Consider the following 20,911-nt stretch of genomic DNA (forward strand, 5'->3'; position numbering starts at 1 on the left):
AGGTTTTTTATAGCATTTTCTTAAGTTCCTCATGTATCATTCCCCAAAACTTCTTTATTTCCTTGCAACCTCATCACATATGAATTATCATTCCAGGTTCTTCGTTACATTCTCTTTTTCTCTTACATTCTCTTTCTCTCCACAAAGCCCACAATATTTTTTTATATCTATCTGTACTGTTAACTACAGTATTACACACACAAAGAGCAAGTAACTATCAATAAGGAACCATAAGGATAAAGGATGGTACAAATCACACAAATCCAAAACAGAACCATTCCCACAGGTGGCACATGCTCCACTGCAGTGCAGAGATATACCATAGTAGGATATCACCCCACTGGTGCCAAATTTGGGGCTGAAGCTGGACTTTCATTTTCAAGCGGAAGAAATGCCCTGGTCTCAGAATTGCAAAATGCTTTGAAAGCCCATAATCCTAAAGGGCATCATGCAAAAACACCAGGTTCCCTGGAAGCTGCAGGATTTTTTCTTCATGCTTTTAGCCAGGTGCAAGCAACATACATACCATGAATCACACCCAAGCCCTCAGGCACTTCTGTAAAAGGCAGAGATTGCCACTATGATCCAGAGCATCACAACTTTCATTTCAAAATACATTTCTAACCATGGTGGTTTGAAAGAGAAGTTTGAAACAGCATTGCATTTCAGGGAAAAGTAAAAGGGTACACAGAGATTTTTCTCTTCTCTTTTCTGGTAAAAGCTCACAATGATTTAAATTTATTTTTTTCCCAAAGACTCAAGTATTTTACATCTGAGTGTTAGCATTACAGGACAAGACAAGGCTTGGCACGTGTGTTTCTGTGTATGAACTGGCATGGAAAACCACGTTGTGAGAACCAAGTCCTCCAGACATCCAGCATCCCTGTGACAAGTCCAATCAGTGCAGCAGCTGAGAAATGTGCTGCCATGTTCATTACTGCCAGGAAATTTCAGCTGGATCTGTGATGGGTCAGGCTATACTTTTGCATGCAAAAGCAGCCTCAGACAATTGGGGTGCACTGTGTAGAGTCCTTTGCTACATGTAGGCCACTCTGTATCTTACGAACTATCTCTCATCTATATTCTTTCTTGAACATGGCTTCAGCCTATACTTTTCTTTTAAGTTTCTAAACAAATATACATAGAGTGGTACCTCGGGTTAAGAACTAAATTCGTTCTGGAGGTCCGTTCTTAACCTGAAACTGTTCTTAACCTGAGGTACCACTTTAGCTAATGGGGTCTCCCTCTGCTGCTGCAACACAATTTCTGTTCTCATTCTGAAGCAAAGTTCTTAATCTGAGGTACTATTTCTGGGTTAGCGGAGTCTGTAACCTGAAGCGTCTGTAACCCAAGGTACTACTGTATAACAAACAATCCCCATATACCCCCACCCTCCAAGAAACATTCCATGCTCATACAATGTAAATAATAAAGTCAAAATAAAGTTTGGACGTGGTTTAGAACCACTGGTTAGGTGTCTTCTACTCTCTTCTCTTAACAGATGGTCCTAAAGTGAGCCATGGGTGAAAAGGCAACACTGTCCTTTCTAATGTACTGGAAACAAGCGTGCGCCATACAGTTTCAAATTCGTCTTTGTGTTCCTGAGTGTTCTTAAGATTATTTGCTACTTGATACTTCAGCTGGGTATCAATCTGCCCTCATGGCAGTGGCGTAGCGTGGGTTGTCAGCACCCGGGGCAAGGCAAGTAATTTGCGCCCCCTAACCCGTGGATTTGCGCCCCCTAGCCCGTGGATTCGCGCCCCCTAACCTGTGGATTTGCCCTAACCCCAGATGTTGCGCCCGGTGCGGCCGGCCCCCCCTGCACCCCCCACGCTACGCCACTGCCTCACGGCAATCTGGCCAACCTGTGAACACAACACTCCATGACCCTCACCAGGGTACAAAGCTTCTCCTCTCTCTCTCTCTCTCTCTCTCTCTCTCTCTCTCTCTCTCTCTCTCCAACACAGTCCCTGCTTCCACCACAGAAAGAGGCTCCAGATACAAGTCCAAGAGTGAGGAGAAGCACAGCTTTCCTGCCTTGGAAACAAGAGAGAATTTAAGCCAGATGGAATGGAAACTGGCACTTACCGTGTCTCAAGTTTGCTGAGCCTAGTCCTGTGCTGGGAGCCGTGTATTTGAAAGGAGTGGATATGTGTTTTGCTTTCCACTGTTTTTGAGACTGACATGGGGCAAAGACCATGTCAGAATCATGGGCTGGATCTGACTTGCGGTCAGATCAGTGTCTGGCGCTACATCTGGTCTGTCGCTTGAGTCACGGCTTAAGTAAACACATAATGGGTAGGAGCAGCTGCGGCTGCCAACTCTGGGATTATGGTGGGGATGGAGGATGCTTGTCTCTGTCAGGAATGCTAAGTAGGTCTGCAGTATCTGCTGGGTCGAGCTAGTCTGTGTTTGTCACTAACACCCAACTCCCCTCTGCTCTCTTCTTATCAGGAAGGGCAGGAGTTGCATTTCATAGAATCATAGAACTGTAGAGTCGGAAGGGACACCAGAGGCCATCTAGTCCAACCCCCTGCAATGCAGAGCGGTGCTTTAGTTGAACGCATTCATGACAGATGGCCACCCAATCGCCAGTGAAGCAGAGTCCACCACCTCCCAAGGGAGTCCATTCCCCTCACTGTTAAACAGTTCTGTCAGAAAGTTCTTCCTCATGTTTAGCCAGAATCTCTTTCCTTGTAATTTGAAGCCATTGAATTGGGTCTACCCTCCAGAGCAGGAGAAAGCAAGCTTTCTCCATCTTCCATGTGACAGCCCTTTAGATATCTGAAGATGGCTATCATATCTCCCCTCAGTTTCCTCTTTTCCAGGCTAAACATAACCAGCTCCCTCAACCATTCCTCATAAGGCTTGGTTTCTAGCCCCTTGATCATCTTGGTCGCCCTCTTCTGCATACTCTCCAGCTTGTCAACATCCTTCTTAAATTGTGGTGCCTAGAACTGGACACAGTATTCTAGGTGGGGTCTGACCAAAACAGACTAGAGTGGTACTATTACTTCCCTTGATTTGGACACTTGATTTCTGTTGATGCAGCCTAGAACAGCATTAGGTGGGTTTTTTGCTGCTACATCACACTGTTGATTCACGTTCAACTTGTGGTCTACTAAGACCCTATATCATTTTCACAGGTACTATGGGCAATCCAGGTGTCCTCCAACTTATATTTGTGCAGCTGGTTATTCCTGACTATGTGCAGAACATAGTCTAACTATCATTTTGTTAGTTTTGGCCCAGTTCTCCCATCTGTTAAGGTCAAATTGAATCCTTATTCTGTTTTCTGCAGCATTCACTACTCCTCATCTGGCTTACATTTTACCAGCTTCTCTGCAATATTATGGGGGACTTTGTTAAAAGCCTTACTTGAATCTCAATTCCCTACTACAGGATGCCAGTTGTTCAGACACGGCAAAGTCCAGCACCTTCTCAGGAAGGCTTCATTATACACATCTACTCAGATTACCTATTTTACTTTTGCAGGTGCCCACAAAGCTATGAAGGGGAATTTAACTCATGGGCTGGAAAATACAAACTGAATCCGTCATCCATGCTAGGGACACAGTTCTGTGGGCATAAACCCAGAACCCTTTGGAAAGGATGTGCATGGGAGAAAAGCCACAACGGACATGGCTCATTGTGGTCTTCCTGGTTGCTTTCGCCACATGCCTCCAAATCCTTTCCAAAGAAAGCTGTGTTTTCTTTCTGAGAAATGAGGCAGTGCTAAACAACTAGGGGTGGAGTGGGTGGGAAGGTGCCCTGATGGTACAAACTTCCCTACCACAAGAGTAATTCAGCCATCCCAGACTAATGCAATCTTCCCCAGCCTGCTGCCCTTGATGTCTTGCACTACAAACTCCAACCAGCTGTGGCCAGCATGGTGGGGGGATTTGTAGTCCAGAACATATGGATAGCACCAGCTTGGGGAACATGACCAGGGCAAAGTAAGTTAGGGCAACCTAAAATGTTTGGACACTCCTACGTGATAACCAAGTAATTTGATAAGGTTTATAACAACAAGCCTCTTGGGTATGGTCAGTCAGCAAACATAGTTCAGGTCAGGTTTCTTGCACAATTCTGCAGCCTAGAGCCAGTTGCTGGTACATGTGGAGGACATTACAAATGTTCACAGCACTGTCACAGCAAAGTGTAATGGGGCGCTTCAAAGGTAATGGCAATGCGCCTTTAGGAAAATGGACTATCAAAAAATAAAAGAGGGCATTTACCTTTCTGAAGGACAGTCCATACAGTATATCTTTCCTAGAACTGATTGTGTAATGTTATCACCTGGATATTTTTCAAAGTGCCACAAAGCTGTCCAGGTTTTCTCTTGACTAGGAAATTTGCCTCTTTTGAGGAAAGGGAGCCCCAGAAAGACAGAAAACACAATCCCAAGGAAGCTCAGAAGAAGCGGGGTTTGACAGCGACAAACTCCTCCTGGCATTTGTCCCCAACACCTGGCAATCTAATAGCCACTGATAGGCACAACTTTTGTGTGTGGGTGGCGGTGGTAGGGTGTGTGCGTGCTACATTTGAAGGGTCTAAATATGCATATACTAACATGAATAACAAATCCCTGAAGGCAAACCTTCAGGAAAGAAAAGTGGCTTAGGGGTAAGGCAATTTTAAGCAGAGAAGCTTTTGTATGTGTCTCTACAGAATTAATTCTTTCCCCACCACCAATTTTTCTGCTCCAAACCCCCTCTCCCACCCAATCCCCAGTGGGATTTCAGCTGTGTGTATACCCTATTACAGTGCTGTATTTCTAGAAAAATGAGGTGCCGGAACTCACAATGAACGCCTCCTTTCTTCACTTACAATGGCAATGGCGCCCACCTGAGAGGTGCCAGAAGTGAGTTCTGGCTGAAAAAAAGCCCTGCAAGGACAAATCTAGAATTCCACAAAGGCGAAAGCACTGGATACATGAGTAGTATTGAGTTAAAACATGGGTAGCAAGGAAAGCATTATATATCCCCTCCCCTCTGCCTCTCTTTCTCTATCTCACCTTCCAGAAGCTACTTTTCAGGGACTCTTATGTCAACACTGGCATCATCCAGTAAAGGTAAAATGTAAAGGGCCCCTGGATGGTTAATTCTAGTCAAAGATGACTATGGGGTGTGGCACTCATCTCGTTTTTCAGACTGAGGGAGTCGGCATTTGTCCACAGACAGCTTTCCGGGTCATGTGGCCAGCATGACTAAACCACTTCTGGTGCAATGGAACACTGTGACGGAAACCAGAGCACAAGGAAATGCCGTTTACCTTCCCACCACAGTGGTACCTATTTATCTACTTGCACTGGTGTGCTTTAGAACTGCTAGCTTGGCAGAAGCTGGGACAGAGCAACAGCTCACCCCGTTGCGCAGATTCAAACTGCCAACCTTCCGATCTGTAAGCCCAAGAAGTTCAGTGGTTTAGACCACAGCACCAACTGCGCCTCACCTGAGAGCAGCAAGCTAGCTTGGCGAGTGCAGGGCTGGTCATATGGGGCACACACAGTTCTGTTCTCCAACTCTTTGCAGCCACTCTGAGCCTTCCAGCACCTCCCACCTCATTCTGCCTAACGGTAGGGCTGGCCCTGCTACTTTTCTTTACGAAAGCGTCTATTGGAGGTTTACTCATCCATGTGTAACATGTAGCAAAACTTCAGTAAGACAGTGGAGGCGGGGGAACCAGAAATTAGAAAAAAGATTAGCATAGACGAAGGAATGGTTTAGCAGACTTGGCTGGCAAAATTAGATTCAGTCAACAAGGAAAGGTTTGCAATAGAATGTGTTAAAAGGAGGAACTTAACTTGATGGAGGAGGGACGGGGGATGACTGCTCCAAGCAAGGGAAGGGGCCAAAGGAGTTAGAGGGAACTAAACAGAGGGTACTGAGAGCAGGTGAGCTTTTTCCTATACTGATCTGTGCTCAATGACTCACTTGTTCTCTGCAGCATTGCTGGTAAGAGAAGAGTGCCTAAGTAATATTTTCCTTGTTTCAACATTGCTTCCTTTCAATTTTTGCCCTTGTTCTGACATCGCCTCCAAATCAACACAACACTGCTTTCTTTGGAATGAATTTAGGGATGTGGTAAAAGGAATCAGAATGGCAATATGAACTATATCCGTTTGCTGTGGCCAGTTTCCATGGACGTGCTTTCTAAAGAAAACCCGCAAAACCTTGTAATTGTGCACAGCAGATAAGTTCTAAATTTTATTCTGCATTCTGAGAGTTAGAATTTGCTTTGTGGCAGTCTTTGTTACACCCCAGAAGGAAGTTATTGTCTTCTCCTTTCCCCAAAGTCAACAAACCTGTGGCAGCTCCTGTGAATGTACTGACTGAAAAACACTAAACAGGAATTACTGCCAGAAAACTGCAGGTACCCAGTAAATCTAAGAAGGATTTGATTCATATAGTATAGTATAGTTTTATTTTATCTTATTTACTTATTGAAGTGGTCTTATACCACTATTACCATATCAAGGCAGTGCATGTTGATAAAACACAAAGCACCATTAAAACCAGTACAGGATTATCATTACAGCATTTGGCTAAATGATGTGCTTTATGCAACTACATAGGCCTGTTGGCATAAAAAGCCTTCAAGAGATGCCTGGAAGTCCAAAACAAGGATGCCTGCCAAATCTCTGCTGGAAGAGTGTTCCACAGCTTGGGTAGGACCAGTGATGCTAAATGCCCAACAAAGGACAACTAGCAGTGCTCCTTCCGAAGATCAAACTGTGATACAAGGGCTCAGGTGGTCCTTTAGGTATCCTGGGCCAAAGTTGTTCAGGGCTCAGTATATCCACACAACAGCCATATATACCGGGTTTCGTAGCTTTAGGCTGCAATCCTATGCACACTTACCTGGTAGTAAGCGCACATGAGACCAATGAGACTTACATCTGAGCAGACATGCCTAGGATTGTGCTGTTAAGGCTAATTCTGCAGTTAACCTACTAACAGGGAGGCCACATTTTGGGGGGACCCAGTACCATGCACACACAGAGCGACTGCTGTTATTTCATTGTCAGCTCAGAGCAGATCAAGCAGATATTTAACTTGGGTCAATTATTTTTTGCTATTTAGCCCTCCTTTACGTTACTACACAGTACCCAGAATGTTTCACACATTCTGAATAGCAAGTCCTTTGTTTGGAGTTCAAAAGGATGCCGAAATCTCTTCCCCCTTCCTTCCTTCCCCCTGTTTTTAAGCTGATAAGCTTTTCTCTGCTCCAGAGGTCAGGCACATCTTCCTCCTTTGATGTCCCTGTGTAAGCAGGGGACCACGAGATTGGAGTGTAACATCCCCCAGTTCCTTAGAATAAACACAGTAGGAGTGAAAAAAGGATGGACTGGAAGAACTTTACTCCAGGTGCACTGCAGTTTGTAAACAAACATATATATTTTTCTATTTCACACTGAAGGCTGCCCACTCTCCCACATTTCATGAAAATCAGACTTGATCTGTGTACACCACAAACTCCCCTAGTTTCCACATGCTCAAGGTTCAAAGAGACATAAGCGTTCATCACTCTACCAAATGGCTGTGTCAACATTTGTTTCTCATACTCCCCTGATCAAGACTGCTCCAGTTCAAAATGCATCCGGATTCACCTAACCACTATCTTATCTCACAGTTGCCACCTGGCCTTGTTGAAAAGCTGTGGTGCAAGGTCCCCAAAGGTTCGGATGTGTCTTGAGTTTTCCCCACCACCCAAAGGAGTATGAAGTTCCCTTCTGTTTGTCATTGTTTACCAGAAAAGGTGGTGAAATGGGATCAAATTGTAGGTGTCTTTAATAAGCACTGCTGCGCTCATCTTCCACCCTTACCCTCCTGCCCCCGTAGATGTTGAGATTGCAATACAAGGAGCTAAAGGCAAGAATACAAGTGCTGAAAAGCCCCAGCTTTCATCCAATAGCACTGCATTTGCCGGATCCAGTCTGGCTTTGACACCGGCCATAAGAGAATGAACAAAAGGGCAATAAGGATCAGGTCTTGGAAATAAAATCCAGGAATGGGGTATTACGACTAGATGGTCCATACTACACTATCCAGGGTTAAATATGTTCATGTCAAAACCTGCAAAACCTACAAGAAAATATGGAATAGTTAGGACCTATCTTAATTTTTAAAAAGAAATGAATTTACATTGCAAACTCAATAGGGAAAACATTTGCCTCTTTGGGCTATGTACACACAGTGTATCTAGTGATGGCACTAGATAAAATATAATTACCACACCTGCTGCCCCCATTAGGTTATATCTTTTGATGGCAGAACTGGGCTAGTTTTGTGATAGGAATTTTATGGTCTTAGATATATGGCAACATTCATAACCACACGTACATAGATCAGCACAGGAAAGCCAACCTGGAACCATTTTGATTCCCAAACTGACCAAATGTTGTCTCTGCAAGGTCAAACTGGAAAAGTCTCCCCATTGTCTCTTTCCTCACAAATCCTGTCTCAAGGATATGTCTGTTTGAATAAGGTGTGAGCCTGTGACCTGGCCCAGGAAATAAGTATTTTACCACTACAAAAGAATGGCCAGGCTCCCCAGGCAATCCAATCAAGTAACTTGCCAGACAGGAGATAAACAACAACAGGAGAAAAACAATATTTAAATTTCTGTGATGTAGGTGGGATGTATCTGAGGGGTGGTCTTAGATTACACCCCTTCTGTGATGTATGCATAATGTTTCTGGGGGTGGTCTTGATCTAGATAATGGGAATTTCAAAAGTCTTTATAAGGTCTTGGAGACCATCTTTCTGGGTCCTCCTCCTCTCCTGCAGGTGAGGGGAGCACCCTGTTGCAACAGATCAATAAAGATCAAGCTTACTAGCTGCTTTGCTTCTCAATATTCTCTGGTTGGCCTCTGTTATTTTCTCCTACCAATAGGGAACCTATGTAAGGACTCTATATGGGCTCTTGGATACCCCATAAGGGATAAGGGCATTATTTTTATTTACAACAGATGGCGACCACGCACGAAGGGACTTTTGGTTACCCGGATTCTGGAAGCGAGGAAGGACTGGTTATCCAGCGCGCACCAGGCAGTTTGCCAGGAGGAATAACCAGTCCTCCATCGATCCCAGGGTCTGGAAATAACTGGAGGTTCAGCGGGGCTAACCAGAGGAAGCAACGCTTGATCAGGCCGGCCTTAAACAACCAGTCAAGAGATCGTGGGATCACCAGGAACAGCGCATGCGGAAGTGAGTATTAAGTAGGAAACACGGGTAGTGGGTTGGGTTCTCTAAACCACAGCAACCAAAATTCTTTAACTCTTCCTTTTTCCTTCAAATCTAAACTTTCTACTTCTTTCCTCATCTAAAAATTGTCTTCTCCTCCTTTCTGTCCCCTCAATCTCAACACCAGCCCTAGCCCTTCGGAGTATGCCCAGGCAAAAGTTGTGTGTGACTTCTTTTATTTCCCTTCTACAGTCTATATGCCGACCTATTCCTTCGGAGTTTTGCCCAGAAAAGGGTCGTGCTTTTTCTTCTGTACTGAAAACTATAACTCCCAGGTGCAGCCGCACCTCTGCCATGGCGATCTTTGTTAGAGATGACCTGTGAGCAGAGAACGCAAGGGCACCTGATTCCTTTCCTTCTTTGTCATTTCTGAGTCCCAATCTGGCACTGCGCTACGCAAGCGTCCAGTAGGGAACTCTCAGGTTAGATTGTAAGAGGCAGGAGGTTGCTGTGGGCTCCCTGGCTGAGAAATGACCATGGGGGGGTTTGAGATCGCTGACCGCACTGTTAGCTTAGTAGCCAGGAAAGGCCAACAGCTGTACCAGCCTAGTAAGTCAGGCCAGACGAACGGCGGTGTGTCACAGTACAAATTCTCGGAGTTGTCCAAATTGAGTCTACTGTGGGTTATTTATTGTGTTTCCTGAAAAGTGGGGATAAAACCCCGACTGCAGTATAAAAGTAAAAGCTAGCGCTATTAAAAATTCTTAATAAAATGGGTGCACCTCAATCAAAAGAAATGAACCCACAGACTCCTGATGGGAAAGAAGCCCAGTTGGTGCTTACTTCCCGCCTGGACTCTGACGGTCCCCTTCAATTTGTGTTTAAGAAACGTTTTTCCTGTGTTTAAATTGTACTTAGGCAACATCCAGCAGCTGCTTATCTTGAATGTGCCATCTAAAATAAAAATGCAAGCTTGCTCCAAGTTCTAAATCTAAGAAAGCCATGTTGAACGTTATCAATCTTAAACAAGACAAAAATTGAGAATGAAGTGTGCAAATGTTTGTTATTTGAGAGAGGCTCTAAAAGAGTTTTTCTCCCAAGTGGTAAAATCCTGTATACGTGCTACTTGTGTTCTGAAAGGAGGATTACCCCACCTCCTTCCTCTAGTTTAAGTGAGGAGAGTGATTTTAAGTCTAATGGTAAATGATGTTGTGTTGTAACTTTTGAGTTTGTGAGTACACCTGTGTTCCAGTCTATTTTGGAACGCGAAGTTAACCTAATGTTTCTGCTGCAAAAGCCTAGTTGAGCAAAATTGCTGTCTCAAGCTAAAATGCAGTGTATGTATTTCATTAAGCACATGCCTATGAAAGTATGGTGTTCTTTCTAAGAAAATTGTTATTAAATGTAGAGGCTTCCATGGCTAGCAAAATTCTATGAGTCCAGTCCAAATATCAGTCTCTATAAGACTTCCTGGCCTCTTTCTTAGAAAATGCCCCCCCCCCTTGTTTCATTCTGTCTCTCTCATATTTTTTTTCTCTTTTCTTCTCCTTCTTACTTCTGTGCCAAGTAAATTTACTCCCGAGTAAGCTTCCTTTAAAGGAAACTGCAAGGGGGGGGCATAGATTAGGCTTACTATTCCTCTGCAAGTTCAGGAAAATTTGTTCACTTTTGTATTCCTTTTAAATCAAATCTATGGCTGTTTTAATTATTTGTGAGTGGTTATATCAATTGAATTAACTTTGCTTTATAAGGGATCCTCTCCCTATCTTAGGAAAAATGTTCACTTCAATCTTCCTTTAAAGATACTTTCTCTAGGAACTTGCACTCATTAGTCTAAGGAAGTAAACTCTCACTCAAACTAGCTTCAAGATCTGCTAAAAGGGTTCTGTATAAGTTGGGTACTTTTATTTTCCTCTTCATTAGTACATGATATGCGCATGGCTTGTGATAGGTGCATGGCTTGTGGTCTCTTCCCCAGTTGTGTCTGTGTACATAAGAATGTGTGTGTTTCTGGTAGTACAAATCTTGCTATGAACCCTGTATTTTGGGGTTGGACTAGATGACCCCAGGTCCCTTTCAACTTTCCCAATTTGTGGCTGATGAGTTGAAATTCAGCCCAGATTTGCTCTTTGTTTTTAAAGGTGAGAGGTGAAAGCTGTGATGTTTTGAAGCAGAACTGGTGATATCAGGCATTTGAGTGATTACAGTGTTTATCATTTTGTCTATTATTTTGAATACTTGAATTGCTGAGTTTCTCTTTTTTGTTTTAAAAATCTAACCCTATTTTAAAAATCTACTCCTTACCCTTCCCTTCCCTTATTCAAATTCTAATTTAGCCAAAAGATGCAACATTTTCAATAGTATAAAAGGTTTGCTGAGACATGAACTCTGCACATGCACAGAGGCTAGATCAGCTTACAAAGAGAGAAAGGAGGGGGGAGAGAGGAGGTTTGGAGAGGTGGGCTGCAGGGAGTTCAAAGCACTCCCACTGTGAGTTCCTCTCTTGAGTAGTTTGCCTCCCCAATGGGGATTTAACAGTTTTTTTTTTGTTTGTTTGTGTATATGTCTATGCATTTTAGGAACAGCATTTCCTGGCAGACTTCTCACATGAAATAATTTTCTCTTTTATCAGGATATGTGAACCCCATTAACAAAGTATTTGTCCCTTCTTTTCTCCCACAGCACAAATGATAATGAGGGGATGCAAACAGTGATTTAAATACTCTAAAAAAAGTAATTGCATTTGTATTTCTTTTGTCTTTCTTCCCTTAAAGCCAAACAGTCACTTTCTTTCTGTTCAGCAAAACAAGTCTGAATCCCTGCTATATTAGTTGATTTTCCTCTATCTCTGACACTTTTTTAGGTTACAAATAATCTGTTTTTCATTTATTAATCAGTTTTTCATTGGGTTGTTAGAATGCCAAAACAGATTACTTCAGGTTACTTCAGGTTGTTGTTTTTTTTAAAAAAAATGTGTGTCTTAGCATTTAATTATTTTTGGTTCCTCATAGGTCATTGTGTGTGTGTGTGTGTGTGTGTGTGTGTGTGTGTGTGTGTGTGTGTTTTACTTTGGGGACATGTCCATCACATGTTGAAAGTCATTTTCATCAAGTTCTACTTATCAGATAGCACATGCTGAATTTGAACCTTTTTTCCATTGTTTTACCATTTTTTTCAGTCCAGTGGTAATCTGTGTGGTTTTGATAATATCTTTGTATTATTTAATAATAATTCTTTTCTAAATCTGATGTCTTTGTGTCGAGTCTGTTTTCATCTGACTGGTAATCTAATTTTTTGCTTTCTTTTTTATTTTTTAACCTTTGTTGTATTTTTTTTACAGTTCTCTTTCTCTACACGTGGAGTAATTTTTTATTTAATAATGTGGAAAAAAAAAAACTAAATGAAGGAAAGCAAACAAACTTAGCAGATAATAACAGTAATTATATAGAAATGTGATAATAATATTGAAATGAATAAAATGCTTAATGCGCTAAGATTTTTATTATTTGCAGCTAATAACTCAAGGAGATTGGGGGGGGGGCTTTTGCCCCTTCTTTTTCTAACTGTCTTTTAAGTCAAAACCCCCGCCCCCTTACAGGATGTCACTTCTACAGATGTGTTACTACAGACCTATGATGAAAAAGCTTCGCCACCACCTGCAGCAACAGACACCAAAGTTTTCAAAGTGCCCACAGCTATCTTCTTTCAAAGGATACAGACTGACGGGGGAGTGGGGCTGACAAAGGGGGGAGGAGTTGAATTGCAAAGACATTTTCTCACTTTTGAGATACATACGTAAAAGATCACAATTGTCTCAAGATATGTATCTGATATGTAATTAGTTTGTTGTGTATTATGTGTTATTACGTAGGAATGTTGAAATGTGTCTGACAGTGTGTTATTTCCACAAAGTGGGGGGGATATTTTTGCGTGTAATTGTTTTTATGTGAATCTCTTCTATGACTTCTGTATCTCTTGCAGATTCAGTACTGTCTTTAAGTAGCAATTGTTCTGTATTAATCTTGGATTCCCCGTATACCTGTGAAATTAATCTAACCACAACCAAGTATTATTCTTGGAACCATATTTTATCAGGTAGTTTTGAAACAACACACTTTATTATTATTTGGGATGTTTTGATTAGAATGCCAAATGGAAATGAGTGTAGATCATGTCTCAAATTTTATTTATTTGAGGACACGTCCACCATACATGGAATAAGGTTCCTACACTTTGTTTATATCTCCAACACATTATTTATTTTATTTTATTTTATTTTGCTAACATCTGCATATCATTTTCATAGTTTTTTCCCAGATTGCACACAGTGAATCTGAAGGTTTTTCCCCATAATTGCTCTCATTTTTTTATCTCAATTGGACAACCAAATTGTGTGCTTGCTCTTCTCTGCCGAATTTTGATTTTACCAAGGAGAAGCTTCAAGATCCATAAAAGCCTAGATAACAAGAAAAGTGTATATGCCTTGATTTAGCAGGAATGATCCCCTATAGAGTTAAATTAACTAATTTGGACAAGTGCCCTTTTAAGAATGGTTGTTTTAACAGATTGGTTTGGAAAGTTGAGAACCATGGGCATATATAAATTATAATTGGACTCAGTTTGAATTGGGCAAGTGTATCCAGGCTGCAATTAGCTTTTTGGTCCTTTAAGTGCAAGTGAGCAACTTCCCATGAGTGCAAGACCACAGCCTATAATAAAATCCCATAGAAAGGCCAAGGCCAAGGCATCTCCCTCACGAGATGTCCAAACCTGTGCCAGCTATGGTGAATGCCAGGCGACATGGTTAAATGAAAGCCCCGAGGGGATTCAACAGACAGGATGTGTTGCTGTAGCACTATGTCAGTGTGAGACCACAGAAGAGCTAGCTTGACACCTGAGAAACACACAAAAATGGCGAAGGACAAAACACCAACTGCATTTTTCAGTCAGTAGTGGACCTTCCTGCTAAATGTAAAGCATAGCCACTATTGAGAAAATGTTTCTCCCAAGAGCTAGAATGCCACAAGCTAGAATGCTACAAGTAATTTAGTAACAAAATGCAACATATGTTATTTTTATATGATATATTTATACAAAGACATCCATTTACAACATACGATGTTATTATTTGTGGGGCAAAAATTTTTAAGAAAAATTCTAGCCCCAAAGGGGGGATAATGTGATAGGAATTTTATGGTCTTAGATATATGGCAACATTCATAACCACACGTACATAGATCAGCACAGGAAAGCCAACCTGGAACCATTTTGATTCCCAAACTGACCAAATGTTGTCTCTGCAAGGTCAAACTGGAAAAGTCTCCCCATTGTCTCTTTCCTCACAAATCCTGTCTCAAGGATATGTCTGTTTGAATAAGGTGTGAGCCTGTGACCTGGCCCAGGAAATAAGTATTTTACCACTACAAAAGAATGGCCAGGCTCCCCAGGCAATCCAATCAAGTAACTTGCCAGACAGGAGATAAACAACAACAGGAGAAAAACAATATTTAAATTTCTGTGATGTAGGTGGGATGTATCTGAGGGGTGGTCTTAGATTACACCCCTTCTGTGATGTATGCATAATGTTTCTGGGGGTGGTCTTGATCTAGATAATGGGAATTTCAAAAGTCTTTATAAGCTCTTGCACACCATCTTTCTGGGTCCTCCTCCTCTCCTGCGTGTGAGGGAGTACCCTGTTGCAACAGATCAATAAAGATCAAGCTTACTAGCTGCTTTGCTTCTCAATATTCTCTGGTTGGCCTCTGTTATTTTCTCCTACCAATAGGGAACCTATGTAAGGACTCTATATGGGCTCTTGGATACCCCATAAGGGAAAAGGGCATATTATTTTTATTTACAACAGTTTGCATGACTAATTACCTCCAGGCCCATTTATAAACACTACTTGAGGATGCTGCCCTTGCTAGGTTGATCTTTTAGGAATCTAAATTTATTTCTCTATAATAATGTTGTAAACCTAATGCTCGCTGGAGATTACGCTCCTCTAGGACAGCAAAGCCAAACTCTCAGTTATACACTCCCCACCCCCAAGGCAGCTTTCAAAGCAAAAACCAGTTAGGATTCCGCCCTGCAGATCCTCCAAAGGGCCCCATCGCAGCAAAACGCCAGACTCCCTTGGAACTGCACCAGCCAATGTGTTGCCAATATCCACAAGACTAATGGGCTGTTTGTGCCTTTCTCCCGAGCCTCTCGCATATATATACACGGACATCCATCACAGGGAATATCTGCACAGAGCAGCTCAGTGGCTGTAATTAATTACATCAGTAATGATACCTTCTCAGCATCCAAGCAAACCCTGGGGCCTCCACCCAGCAGAAGCTGCAGCCAAGTCCCCAGTCCTGCTTCTTTTCAGCGTTATGGAAACGGACCAGTTGGCCAAATCGGCACTTCAAGTTCCAGATCCTTCAGCTGGAAAGAATAGGCAGGTTTAGGCATACGGGCCCTTGCCCCCTACAAATCTTAAGGTAACGTTGAAAAGAGACTTACTTAGAGCAGAGGCTAGTTCATCCGTTCTATAAATCCTTTAACGCTCATGTGATAAAGAGTTCCAGTAAACTATCAGTGGTCCAGGAATGAGTCAAACACACACACATGTGCAGTATCTAAGCTAAACCACCTGCTGATTAGCAGTTTGCCATCAGCAAGGGCCTCTTTCTAAGAAGGCCACCTAGTGAAAACAGCGATAAGGCTGGGTGTTACACAACATCTTTTCTACTGAGTTGCCAAGAGGAATCACCATGAGACTGAACGTAAGGATATTCACTCAAGCTTACTTAATGCAGATCAAGCTTGCTTATCACAGATTAGGCACTCTTTAACCAGCTTGTAAAATGGATGGAATTGGTGTATGGGATTCCAAGCACTGCTGGTGAATGTAAGTATGCTAACAGGTAAAAGTGGAAGTAGCTATTCTGGGTTGACTAAGCTGCCATATACTAAATCTGGCCACTAGAGTTAGTCGGTGTCTTCCCAACCTGGATTTCCAGGTGGCAGCTGTGCTAACAGACATTCTTCTTTAAAATTGAGGAAGCCAGGGGTTAAATCTGAAGCTTTCTGCATGCAAATCTCATGTGTTCTACCAATGAGCTATGCCCCATCCCCTTGTATGGCGACTGCCCTCCACAACACTTCAGAACTTTAGAGAGGGTGCAAGAGAGGTTGCATTAGAACTATGGCTGGCCAGAGGAGGACCAACAGCCCTGAAACGACAAACTAAGCCTTCCAATGAAATTTATCAATGCCCCTCTCTTTTATCTTTTTGCCACTCCCCCCCCCCTTTTGCTGACATTTAGGAGCTGGCAGAAGAAATGCAAAAACTGTTCACTTTTTCGCTTCTTCTTTTATCAATTGCTTCCATTTCCGTTGGCATGCTGGGGTTTTTTTTAAGATCTCAAAGTATCTGAGTAATGCGACCGCAAAGGGGAAGGGGTGTTTCGGGCAGGGGTTAGGAACTTGCAGTCTAAGGGTGATATGAGGCCCCTGGCTAAATGTCATGAGGGTGGGGGGAACCAAGAGGGAGGAGAAGGGGAAAGCTGGAAACTGAAATGCAAAGCAGCTTGCTGGGAGGGTGGAGAGAACAGAAAGACAGAAAAGGGGCAGTGTTGCCCATTTTTGGCACTGGCCCCACCTGCTACCAGTTCCACCAGCATGCAGCCCCCAAAGGAATGCAGGCCTTGACAGAAAGAAAAGCTTTGCCCTCCCTCCCACATTAGGGAAAGGCTTCAGACATACAGACATCCCTGTTCCATCTGAGGGCCAGTGTGGTTCCATTCCTTCCATAAACCCATGGCAGAGATTTAGTAAACTCATTCTCTCTTTTAACGAAGGCTGTGCACACACTATACACTTAAAGCACATTGCTACCCCCAGATAATCTTGGGAACAGTAGTCCCCCCCACAGAGCTAGCACCCTTAGCAAACTAAGGTAAAGGTAAAGGGACCCCTGACCATTAGGTCCAGTCGTGACCGACTCTGGGGTTGCGGCACTCATCTCGCTTTACTGGCTGAGGAAGCCGGCATGCAGCTTCTGGGTCATGTGGCCAGCATGACTAAGCTGCTTCTGGCAAACCAGAGCAGCGCACGGAAATGCCGTTTACCTTCCCGCCGGAGTGGTACCTATTTATCTACTTGCACTTTGACGTGCTTTCGAACTACTAGGTTGGCAGGAGCAGGGACCGAGCAACGGGAGCTCACCCCGTCGCAGGGATTCGAACCGCCAACCTTCTGATCGGCAAGTCCTAGGCTCTGTGGTTTAACCCACAGCGCCACCCGCGTCCCAATAAACAAACTACAGTTAGCAAACTACGGTTCCCAAAAATTTTTGAGGAAGGCAGCCATATGTCTTAAATGTGTTAAGCAAGCACAACACTTTGCAAATTAAAGCTGCAATACTAAACACAAGCAATCTAGAAGCGAACTACACTGAAATCAATGTGTCTTAAATTCTCAAGCAAAAATATACTTAGGACCTGGCTATAAACGTTTTATTAAAATGATTATACAGAAGAAGCCATGACTCCTCCCAATTCCATTTCACCAACCACCCTGACCTAAGTTCCCCCTTCCTTGGCCTGAATCGCCCCAATTCCTGCCAAAATATTCCAAAATACTGCAAAAATATTTTGCTCAAGGAAAAAGAAGTTCAGAGTTCATTCTGAACACAGATACTGCTTTCCTTGGGGAGAATTTGATTCTAATTTAAGTACGTCATAGATACAGTCCAAGCCTACTGCTGAAATCCGAACACACAAAACACCCTCTTTCAACTCCAGGGAGAAATAGGGAGTCTATGTCTTGCTGTGTTGAAAAGTTAAGACAGACTTGCTGTGTGTTGTCAAACCACTGCTTGGCTCCAAGGCACTGAGAAGTGCGTTAAAAGTATGTTTTGCAGAGTCGTGAAAATAGTAAAAAAAGCATGTTAAACCACTGGGGTAAGCCAATGTGGTGCCCTCCAGATGTTAGTCTACAACTCCCATCATCCCTGACAGCTGGTATCCTTGCAGAAGCAGATGGGCATTGGACTCCAACAACACCTGAAGGGCACCACATTGGCTGCCCTTGTTATAACCAATATCATCAGGCTGGAGAGACGATGCCAACAGGCATGATTTTAACTAACTATCCTCCTACTCCTCCAAATTGCTGAAGATGGTCAACGATATTTTGAGAAGAGATTTCATTTTCATTCCTTCTTTAATCCACCCTGATGAGCTGGATTAGTAAATTTTGAAAGGAGAAATCATGTTTACCATGGTAAAGAGTATGTATTCATAAACAAGGTGTTTGTTTCAGGAATAACTGGCACAGTGCATCATGATCTTACCGGCGTGTTTTTATGTTTTTGTTTTAAATTACACTCCACGCCAGAGGTGCCCAAAAGGTGGCATGTGCAGAATTCAAGAGCAGTTCAAGACTTTCTTCTCCCTCCCATCTGTCTGACAGTCAAGTGCTTGGAAAGAGGGCGTTGCTGTAAAGTTGCAATATTTCCCCCCTCCAGGAGTATGCCTGTGTTTTTAAAAGTTACATAGCATGTAGACGTTTAACAGGAGCTTTTGGAATTACTGGTGAGGAAAAATGACTGAATTCCTTCATGGAACTGTTAAAATGTCTTAGATCACACCCACCTTTTCCTAGCAAAGTTCCAGCAAGGAAGGCTCAGTATGGAAGAACTGTGGCATGTGATGTTCCAAAGAATTGTGGGCTGAAAGCAAAGAGGACATTGGTGGAGGACAAGGGATGTCTGAAGGCATCATTTTCCATCCCACCCTGTATTGACTGCATGCAATGCTATCTCCACCCTCTTGCAGTTCATCTTCCACTAAACCCTACATCTCTCTGGCTGCTGTGGCAAAATTACATAAATTACATTGTCATTTCACCCCATTCATTGCAATGCAAAGGAAACATAATGTGAATAGGTGGTGGTGGGAATGTAATCATATTGTTTGCAGATGGAAGGCAGCAGCAAATACCGATCTTAATCAAAGGGAAAGGAAATAAAACAAGAGGCTTTGAAAGGAGGCAGGAGGAATAAGGAACTTTGCTGAGGTGAAGAGGAACTACGAAGAAAGAGAATGCTTGTGAGAGAGAAGAGAGATGGGGCAAAGGCTGGCCAGCAACCGTATGAAGTTTCATTTTTTTCAGTATGGCTCTTAGAACTCCGCTACTATTTGGATGGTGAAAAACATTGTTATTTAAATAAAACAATATGGACTGCAGCTTTAGGATTTGCACTAGCTCCAGATTGCCTTCCGGACACAGTTTAGGGTGTCCATTTTGACCTACAAAGCTCTATAACAGGGGTGGGAACTCGCCCAAAAAGTTGTCCAAGAAGGAAAGCTACCCGCCCGCATTTCAAGGAGTGGAGTGGCAGTAACATTTCCATCTCCCCCAGAGCATTGAATTAAGTTTGCAAATGGAAGTTGTAAGGCTCCCTTGGCTCAGCTTGAGGACATTTTCCCAGGGTCACTCTCAGGCTCTGATGGCTGTGTGCTAATCAAAGAATAAAAGCAAACAAGACCCCTTTTGTCCCAAGGGTGGAGGAGAGGAAGGAACTTGATGGGGACCCAAGTTGGGGACTTGCCCCTAGTTCACAGAGCTTCCCATTGCAGCAAAGGATGCTCTTTGAGGCAAAGTAAGGCCATGAGGTTGGTCACATGGGAAAGTTATTCTGCACTCACAATGCAGTAGCATAGGTAGCCATGGGCAGGGGCGGTCTATAGGACGGCACAGGGGTCTGTCTTATGTTCCCTGCTGTGCGTCAGGAGTTTTGTTTCTGGGCAGCAGGGGAGCTTTCTCAACAATTTTGATTTCCCATTAAAAGCTCAACAACTTTGGTCTGCTCCAGGCGCCAGCCGGGGTTGCTACGCCGCTGCACAATGTTTCTTCTTAGGCAGGAATAACCAGCTGCAATGCAGAATGCAGTGATTAATTGGGTATATAAAAGACACTTTTTCAGGTATCCTGGTCCCAAGCTGTATATGTCTTTATACACCAGTATCAGTACCTTGAACTTAGCCAGGAAGTGAACTGGCAGCCAGCTTGTTGAAGTACTTGCTACAGTCACAATCGATGGATTAAATCGCTAGGCAAGCCAAGTCAAAGAGTTTCAGCTTGGAAAGAGTGGTCAAGGCGCATATGTGAATGAGATGCATAAACCCTCCTTAGAACAGCAAGACAATGAGCAAACAATGATGGAGGGGGAGGTTAGCACAAGAATGGAAGAGAATTACTCCCTATGGGCAAAATTGGGAAATGACACAATGGCAGGAAAGTAGGATTTCCTATCCCCATGGAGATTCTATATAGGAAGCAGCAATAAAATAATAATGAAGTATTCTTCATAATAAAGTATCCTGATTGTGGGAAACTTTGAGGAATGTTAATAACATGAAAAGCAAGCAGCTCCTCTGTGCATTGACCCCCCCCCCCACTCCCCATCTCAGCTGCAAAGAATGCTATGAACTTGGCCCTTTAAATCATGGTCATGTAGAATGATAGTCACCCAGAGCATTTTTGTTAAACAGCCGTGATGAAGGTGCCCTGCTGTGAATGGTGCGTGCATTCCACTGCTCATGTGTACCTGTTTGCGAGAGATGGACTGAGTCAGTTTAGGTAGGTTTTAGTAGCAGCAAGGGTTGATTCCTGAATTTGTAGAGGTAGCAGATAACGTGCCAAGAGAGAAAAAACTTTTAGCTGTG

General features: G+C 43.1%; 1 protein-coding gene across 5 annotated transcripts in view; it reads right to left on the minus strand.

Moving 5' to 3' along the window:
* The window catches only part of SLC29A1 (solute carrier family 29 member 1 (Augustine blood group)), a 90,624-nt gene that overhangs the window by 22,260 nt on the left and 47,453 nt on the right, over positions 1 to 20,911 (minus strand). Inside the window, exon 1 of one of the 5 annotated variants that reach the window (XM_077925661.1) lies at positions 15,699 to 15,746. The exons of 2 other annotated variants lie outside the window; for them this stretch is intronic. The gene's annotated coding sequence lies outside the window, so the exon portion shown is untranslated. Of the gene's footprint in view, positions 1 to 2,088; positions 2,113 to 15,485; positions 15,510 to 15,698; positions 15,747 to 20,911 lie in introns of those variants that run through there. 2 more of the 5 variants (XM_077925663.1, XM_077925662.1) reach the window with 2 other exon arrangements.

Source organism: Podarcis muralis, chromosome 3 (assembly GCF_964188315.1).
Source record: "Podarcis muralis chromosome 3, rPodMur119.hap1.1, whole genome shotgun sequence".
NCBI lineage: Eukaryota > Metazoa > Chordata > Lepidosauria > Squamata > Lacertidae > Podarcis > Podarcis muralis.